The sequence below is a fragment of the Fukomys damarensis genome, unplaced genomic scaffold (assembly GCF_012274545.1).
Source record: "Fukomys damarensis isolate Sample0158 unplaced genomic scaffold, DMR_v1.0_HiC HiC_scaffold_13, whole genome shotgun sequence".
Lineage (NCBI taxonomy): Eukaryota > Metazoa > Chordata > Mammalia > Rodentia > Bathyergidae > Fukomys > Fukomys damarensis.
In genome coordinates, this window is record NW_022900925.1 from 28,661,521 (window position 1) to 28,669,422 (window position 7,902).

A 7,902-nucleotide genomic window follows, 5' to 3' on the forward strand; every position below is an offset into this window, starting at 1 on the left:
GAGGTAAACAGCTTGGAAAGGATACGGATTTATTTTGGCTTCTGGTGTCGGAGATTTTAGTCCATGGTCATTTGGCCTTATTGCCCTTGGGCCTGTGATTAAGCAGAACATCACCGTAGGGTTTGTGGTGGAGCATATCTGCCCACTTCCTGGTGACTGGAAAAGAAAGGGAGAGGGAATAGGGGGTGAGGGGGAGAGACCAGGGTTCCAGTATGCCCTTTAAGGGCACACCCCAATGTCTTAACTTCCTCCTAAAGTTTCCACGACCTCGCAATAGTGCTGTCAGCTAACCAAGGCAAGAGCCTTTGGAGGGCATTCCAGATACAAAATGTTACATTCTGTACCTGGCCCCAAAGGCTCCTGTCTATTGCAGAGCGGAACATCTATTCAGTCCATCTCCAAGAATCTCTAAAGTCTTAACATTTCCAACATTGTTGAAAAATTCAAGTCTAAAGTTTCCTCTTAGACGCAAGGCAAACTCCTAGCAGTGAGCCTCTGTAAAAATAAAAAAAAAGAAAGTTACATACTTCTAGGCTACAAAGGCACAGGGTAAACATTTCCATTCCAAAAGGGGTGAATAGGGAGATAGAAAAGAATCAGACTAAAGCAAGATTAAAATCCACAACCATGTGTCATTTCACTCAGGGCCAACAGTAAATCCTATATCTCTATGTCTGACATCCAGGACGTTTGGTGGCAAGAGGTGAGCTCCAAAGGCCCTGGGTGATCCCACTCCTATGGCCTTGCTGGTTGCAGCCTACATGACCTCTCTCTTGGGCTGGCTTTGCTCACTGCCTGTATCTTTCCTTGGCAGATATTTTATAACTTCCTGGGGTCTCCATTGCAACTCTCACAGCTTCACACATTGCTCCCAGGGAATCCTGGCAGGGACTCTGATGCTATCATTTTATTAACTGGCCTCCAGGCTTTCCTTTAAAGTCTGGGTGGAAGGTTCCATGACCTCATAACCCCTGAATTCTGCATGCCTGCAAAATCAGCATTATGTGGATGATGCTAAGGTCTACCACCAACATACATAGTGGCTAGGCCTTCTTGAACCATAGTTAAAGGGCTTTCTGAGTGCCTGGACAGCTAAACACAGAGTAGTAAATCTTAAGGAAATGATTTCCCAGGGGAGCTGCTTCTGCGCTCTCTTCTCAGAGGAAGGTCTCGAAACTAGTTGATACTTTTACACCGGTGGGTTTCAGTTTTAATTTGGTTCCATACCTCCTTTCTCTGCCCACTTTCCCTCCTTTAGGAGTGGAATGTTTAACTTGTGGCACTGTATCCTGAGAGTATATAATTTTCTAATTTTTACAGAGGAGGCTCACAGCGAAGAGTTTGCCTTGAGTCTCAGAGGAGACTTTGGAGTTGGACTTTAGAGCAATGGAAGATCATGGCAGGTGTGCCCTGGAAAGGATTTTGGGATCCTGCCCCTTCCTTGCAGTCCTTATCCTTCCTGACTACCATGAAGTGAGAACTCCTGTCTACTCTGTGCTCCCCACCATGAGGTACTGCCTCACCACAGGACCAAAGGCAACATGGCCGAGAAAGCATGAACTGAAACCTTTGAAAGTGTGAACCAAAGGAAATGATTCATCATTTTAAGCTCTTTAGCTCAGGTGTTTCGCCATAGATGGAAAGCTGGCTGACACAGAGGTGGTAGAGATTTTAAAATAGTGTTGGCCAGTTTAGGTCCTTGCCTCCATCCACCTCTTCATTCTTTAAACCCTTTGTTCATTCAACGGCATTGCTGATGTGCATGGAAATGTGTTGAGAGCAGTGGCAGTATATATCAAGTTAAAAGGACCAGTCACTCTCATGGTTTCCATTTCCCAAATATAGGTGCTCTAGGTCTCAAGAATGTCCATAATGGAAGCACATCACATCTTGTACTAATACCTTATAACTTGCTGTTTCTTGTACACATCTTAACGATAAAACTGATTGTGTTTAAAAAATATCCACATACGCGTGACACTAGGTATGGTACATGCATTAGCTCATTAATGCTCATGACCACCCTACGAGAGAACCAAGAGCTGGAAAATTTAAGGAATTTGATGAAATTACCTGTCTTGTTGGTTGGAGATGGAGTTGGGACAGGAATCAGATACAATTCTGGAGTCAAGGCTCATGTTACTCTGTCTCTCTGCCTCTGTACCCATAGGCCCCTGGAGGCATTTTTTCAGACTCCACAGGGCATAGACTGATTTCTGCAAAGTAGGATCTTGTATTTCCAGCGCTGAGAGTCTGGAGTCAGGTCTGTGGGGGCAAAGCAAACCTGCTTGCTCATTGACAGAAGGAACTCTTATTTATATCCAATTTGCATGTTGTGTATTCACGTAAACTACTAATAATTTTGTAGGTACTTACTAAAGATTAGCAACTAAATCACAGCATTGCTCTGAGGATTTGAGTGATCTGAGAAAACAAAACACCTCGATCTGGTGCATGGTGTGTAATGAGTGCTCCATAAATATGAGTGCGGGCACTGCCCAAGAATCCTTAGAGACCCGTAGGGAAAGATTACCATGACTGCACCTTTGCACACCTGATGGTGCAGCCCCTCCCTATCAGGGTTGATGAAACACCCAGAGAAACAGGCCCTTGTGATGGTTTTCAGGCATCTCAGCAACCATGAGCTTCAGCAGGCTGCAGTGTCAGAAGGAGACAGAGAAGCCGGGCCTGCTGGGCACAGGGTGACTCAACGCATGGACGGCACAGACTTATTGCAAGGAGCTTTCCCCTGACTTCCCACCCTCCTCCGAGCACACCTGGAACCACAGCCAGCTTTCTTCTTCCAGGAGCGAGCATCTGCTTCATGGATTTCTTGTGATCCCTCCTCTGCTGGTCCCGAGCTGAGCTCCTGCATAGTAGGGACCATGTGTCAGCATCTCTGGATCCACGAAGCTGGTGGCTCCAGTGAGTCCGCCTTGGGGAATAAGAGGGAGTTGCCCTGGCACTACAGTAAGAGCCATGTGGCTCATGTGCACGTGACGACCAATGTGAGGTCAAGCCGGTGGCAGTTAATCAGATCTAATGTTTGGGATGCTCCTTGGGCAGAGCGAAAGGAGTGAGTTCACCAAAGGCGCTCAAGAAGAGAGAGGTGGCGGCAAGGGCACAGAGATCCAACCGAGACCCCAAGACCATTCGCTTGAAATTGCTTGTTTACATTTAGAGCTTTTTGAGGTCAGGGAACATTGCCAACTTGTCTGTGTCCTAGCATCTTGGTACAAGGCCAGGCAGAGATGGGCAGGTTCACACATACCTATGGCCTGGAAAACAGCACATGTGAATCTCAACTTTCAAGCCAGCAGAAACCCCCTTTTTTTTTTCCTCCCCAAATTCTTGCTTCCAGCTCCACCAGACAGGCCTCTTCTTTCTGAGCTACCCTGATCACTTTGTCACTACTCTCGCTCTCTTTCCCGCATTTCCCCTGAACCCCTAAAGGAGATACAGGGCATAGGATTCCGAAGAAAGAGTCACTTACCCAGATCTGATCAAGACACAAGTGAGAGGCAATGATTTGTGAAGAAATCCTGGTCCTGTCTAATGGAATTTTCCCAAAATAAATCCATGTAAACAACTTCCCACAAAGAGGCAGTCAGGGGAGCTGGGTGTGTAAACAGCGTGCATAGTCGCAAGTACTATGGGCTCCAGGGGTGCCGTGTCGTCTGGAGGGGGGCTGTGGGGAGACTCCCTTTAGCAAAACACCTTTGGCTCCAGTCCTTCTGACATCATAATGTCAGCTAATTCATTAACTTAAAAAAGTCCTTATTTTAGTATCATCTCCCAAACATAGCAACACCACTTGGTAGCTAAAGATGGATTTTGCTTAAAATTTTTACTCATTTTAAACCAAAGCAACTCAGAGGTGATCTTTATGCCTAAAGAGGTGGGATCAGGGTGCAGAGGATGGGGAAGGAAGAGCAGCTGGAGTGAAGGCCTTGGAGAAACAGAAAATGATGTCTTTTGGTGCTCCGGGTGGATACGAGGAAGCCCATACGGTTCCTAGAATTAGGATGGAAATCTGTTCTCCTTAAGACGTTCAGAAGGACATTGATTTCTTGTGGCCTGTGTGTCTCTGGCCAACTCCCAGCGGAGGACAGTGGAGAGCTGGATTCTATACAGATGAGCAGACCAAACTTCCGGAGGGAAATGTTTGCAGGGAATCTCCCTGGAGCACGCCTTTCCCTCAGACATTTTTCTCAACCAAGTCTGCCTTGCTCAAACCCGAGTTGTTTTCAGAATCTGGGTTTGCTGACGTTTCCTCCCTCCCTTACCAGAGCCTGGAGACAGAAGTCTTGTACTCAAGTTTGGCTGGGCCACTGTGAGACTTTAGCAAATCGCCTAAGTTTTCTGAGCCTCAGTTTCCTCCTCTCTACAGAGGGAACCTGGAAAACAATTCCAGCTCTGTGTGCTTCACACAGCTCTGAATGTCAAGTAAGGAGGCCCTTGTAAAGTTGAGGAGTTTTATTTATTATCACGCATTTGGTGCTGAGTTTTGCTTATCTTTGAGCAAATGGGTTTTGATCAGAACTATGTAGGAGTCAGGACCAGGGAAGCAGAAGGAGTTGAGAGGAGGGTGCCTGGAGAGAGTAGGAGGAGCCAAGATACCACGGGGAGGTAGGAAGGTGCAGAGGGAAGGGGAGGCCCCAGAAATCTATTGGCTCACGCGTCCCATGAAGGCCTCGGAACTGCTCTCTGCCAATCTATTTAACTAAGCTCCGAGTCTAGCTGTAGAGACGGTGTAGAGTCTGACTGTACCTGAAAGGCTCCAGGTCTTTGTTTCTCACTCCCAGAATGGAACTGTTTACCTTGCTCTTTTCTATGGGACTTTGAAGTGCCCTCTCTTTGTGGGTGGCACACACTTCCCAACCCCAGTGATGTTGGCTTGACTGGCTGACTTGCTTTGGCCAATGGGATGCTACAGGCCTGCTCAGAGGCCTGAAATAATCTTGTGCAATCTGACCTCTTGCGCTCCTAAGATCTGCTCTGAGAAGAACCTGGCCTAGTTGTTCCGGTCCAAGAAGACTGTGTGAATGCGTGGACAAGGCTGAACCTACCCCATTGCCTGGCGCCAAGCCAGCTGACCCGCAGCCAGGCACAGAGCTATGCCAGTCAACTCAACCGGAGAGTGACACAAATGCATGCGTGCTACTGCAGGTCCCTGGGCCTTGGGAAGGTCTCTTGTGTTGCCTTATTACAGTCTGATACGCTGAGGGCAGCAGTGGGGACAGCACCGACCAACCTTCGTTTGCAAAGTTCCATGCAACTGAGATTCGCAAAGTGAGGACGAGGTTCTGAGGTTCACGGATGGGACCATGCAAAGTGGAGGTCGTACAACACCTCATGGCTCTGAGGATGTAAAAAATAAGAGGCTACATAGCTTCATTCATGTAAGGGCTTGGCCTCTGAAATCAGGTAGTTCTGGATTTGAACTTTGATGTTTCCGAGTTCAAGCTCCATGGCCTTGCACAATTTACTTAGCTTTTTCTGAGTCTTAGGTGCTTTATCTTTGAAATGAAGATAATATTTTTTTTGAGAAGGGCATATGGTATTTACATTTTTGGTACAGTGCCTGCCACTTTTTGAGTACTTCATAAACGTTCCAGTGATTTGTAGCTACTATCCTGGATGTGAAATAATGCTTGTTTACTTGAATAAAGGAATGCCTCCGTTGAGGTCCAAACATACTTGAAGTTGTTGGTGGCTATGGGAAGATGTAGTCCCCATTTTCTGGGACCCTCCAGTGAGGAAAGGTTGTCCTGATCCTGTGTGGGGACAAGGAAGGACCAGAGGATCCAGGCAGCATGGGCTGAATGAAGGGGACTCAGCCTGATGACCCCTCTTGGATTCTCACACTTTATTCTCCAGCAAAGCCCCTTTTCTCCCTTGTCATCAGCAGCAACTGATGGACCTCTCGGACACAGGGCTGCTTTTGCTGGAAGAAGGAGAGGAAGGTTGAGCAGCACAGAGCCACTTTTCAGGACTAAGGCCTGAGAGTTGGGCCTTGTGGGCCTTAGGCCTGGCGTCGAGGCCAAAAGCACGGTCTTCGTGCTGTAAGTACTTTCCGGGCTGGACACTTCTAACCCCATTAGTTTCAGCCAAAGCTATTGATGACGATGACAACTAGAATGATGCTGTACTTCAGAGCAATGTACAGTTTCCTAGGCAGTCTATGATTAGATTTTGTTTCTCACAACTCCGTGAGGAAGGCAAGGCAAAATTTTTAGTCCATTATTGGAGAAGCTCTAAGTGAAAAAACCTCCCATCTCAGATGTGCAAATACTCGAGTTTAAATTCTATTTCCAGCTCTTATTCTGACATGGGGGTAACATGTGACTATTGGTCAGTTCTATTTTCCTGCGGCCCTGAACTGCCCCACAGCATTACCCTTGGGGTCCTAAGTTCTGAGGGGGGGTGGATCTTACAGGTCTCTGCTGTGAGAGGTCTTCAGATCCGGCTGGCCCCTTGCTGATGGGTGCAGCTAGTATTGTGTCTATCGTTCCTTCCTCTCAGTTGCAAGAGGTCTGGCTCTCTTCCCACCTAACTTCTTGGCCTCGCTCAGTGCTTCAGGGACCATTTTCAGGCTCTCGGGACACTCTAGAGATTTCCACTTCACCAAGGCTGTGTTAGAGCCTCCTTTCCTGGAAAATCATTTCCGGGGAAATGAAGCAACGATCTCCCCTGTCCTCAGATTCCATGAACCTAGACAGAAAGAACCCGTTTCTTTACCATCACGACCAAGGGTTTATTCCTCACTAGGTTCTTCTCCAATCACACTAATGGAGTCAGCAGTAGAGGCTTAATCCCAAAAGTATCTGGCAGTACAAATGCTATAGATGCTAATTAATCGGGTCCAGGACATCCCAGGTGCGCGTTCCCAATCCACAGGTGACTCTCTCAGCTCCCGTCGTGCTTTCTCAATTGAGTGGCCTGCAAATTGCTGGGTGTGCTGGCATCAGGCCAGGCAATCAGACAAGAGGAGGACGAAGGAGCAGCCTAGGCCTGGACCATGCAAGCCTTCCACGTGCAGGCCCGAGGGGCTCCTCCTCAGCTCCTGTTCTCAACTTGCTTTTTACATGTTGAGGTCCCTGCTCCTGAGCCCATTTCTCTACTCTTCCCCCAGACTCTCTCCTTCCTTTCTGCGGTCCTCAGCACTGCTCTTATGGTTGGCAGCAGGGTGATCTTTTGAAATTGCAAAATAAGTCAGAACAACATACCCCAATCCCCGCAAACCTCCTGGCTTCCACTGACTTAGTGTAAAAAGCTCAGCTCCTCATTCCCGGGGTGGAGCTGGCTCCTGCCCGCTTTTCCAGCCTTAGCTCAGACCCTTTCTCTCTTGCTGACCACGTGGCAGCTGCAAACTCTGCTTCCAGCTCCTGATGGCTCAGTGTTCTTGGCGTCTCTTCCCGTAGCTCATCGCCTTGTTCCTGCACATCCTTTTGGTCTCAGCTTAAATGTCAATTCTCCCAGTGAATTCCATCGCTTCCTCCTATTCCTTTTATTCTCTCTGTTAATACTATCCAGGCTCACAGTGGGAGAGCGCACATGCTTCCTGTCCTTACTGAGTTGAGCGGTCCATCTTCTCAGAGGACGATCGACCCCGTGAGGCTTCGTGGTTTGCAGCAGCGGCTCCAGTCCTGGAACACAGTGAATGCTCATGCAGCGGTCGCTGTGATGCCACGGCTGATATTTAGTTTGCTCTTGCTAAGTGCCCAGCCGTCTTCTAAGCCCTTTGCTGTATTACTTTACTTAATGCTCACAACAGCACTCTTTCCCATTTTATAAAGAAACGGAGACACTGAGGGTTTGAGCCACTTGTGCAAACCCACCCAGCTAGGCCGCGGTGGAACTTGGATGTGAACTCCTGCGCTCTTCGTGACCTTGTCCACT